This window comes from Tiliqua scincoides, chromosome 1, assembly GCF_035046505.1.
Source record: "Tiliqua scincoides isolate rTilSci1 chromosome 1, rTilSci1.hap2, whole genome shotgun sequence".
NCBI classification, from domain to species: Eukaryota; Metazoa; Chordata; class Lepidosauria; order Squamata; family Scincidae; genus Tiliqua; species Tiliqua scincoides.
The window spans coordinates 15027641-15028571 of NC_089821.1; positions in this window are offsets into that span (position 1 = coordinate 15027641).

Sequence of the window (931 nt, forward strand, 5' to 3'; positions counted from 1 at the left end):
AAGTGCTCCCGTCTTGTCACTCCCTTGGGACAGCTTCACTGCCTGAATGCTCTTTGTTAGGGACAATCATATCAGGAAGTTCATACAATCCAACTGCTTTCTGGTCAAAGTCCCAGTTGTCCACTTCTAGGAGACATGCTCACTCAGAAGAAGCCCAAGAAGGGTTAGTTCTAAGTCTAAAGATCAAGTGATATGTTTGTTTATTACAGGGGTTTCCTGTCCTTCTTCAAGGTACACAGGACAGGTTGTATGGGGTTATTGTATATTATACAGTGCAATCCTAAGTAGGACTTAGGTTGGCGCAAGTCTCTTGCCCAGCCTAGGAGGGTTGCAAATGTGCCATAAAGCACGTTTGCACCTCCTCTAGTGCAAGCCGCTCCAGCATACATAGGTGCGCTGGCACACAGAGGCTGCATCCAGCCTCTGTGGCGGCTTGCTAGGTGACCTTTGCGTTGGCTGAGCTTGGCCAACACAAGGCTCTGGGGTGGGAAGAAGGAGGAGGAGGAGGGAGGGAGGCGTTCTGGAGCGAGGGGAGGGTGGGTGGTGGGCAGCCCCAGGGGCAGGCAGGTGGGGAATGGGAGGAGGGGCTGGGATCCGGCTGTTATGCTAGATCCCAACCCCAGTTCCTGAGCCGCGCAGAGCAGCTTCAAGCTGCTCCACTCTCCTCTGAACTGCGCCACCTCAGGAGGTGGCGCAAGTCCAAGGAGACCCATAGATGCTGCAGTAGCTTACCTGGGGATAAGGGGAAGAGTTTCCCCTTCGGCTGAGCCACTGTGGAGTCCTATCTCATGCTGGATACAGCACAAGACTCCTGGCTTACCTGTTCCAACACAAGATAGGATTGCACCCTAAGTCACAATCCTATGACTAAGTCACTAATCCTATGACTAAGACTAAACTGAGAGAGAGAGAGAGAGAGAGAGAGAGAGAG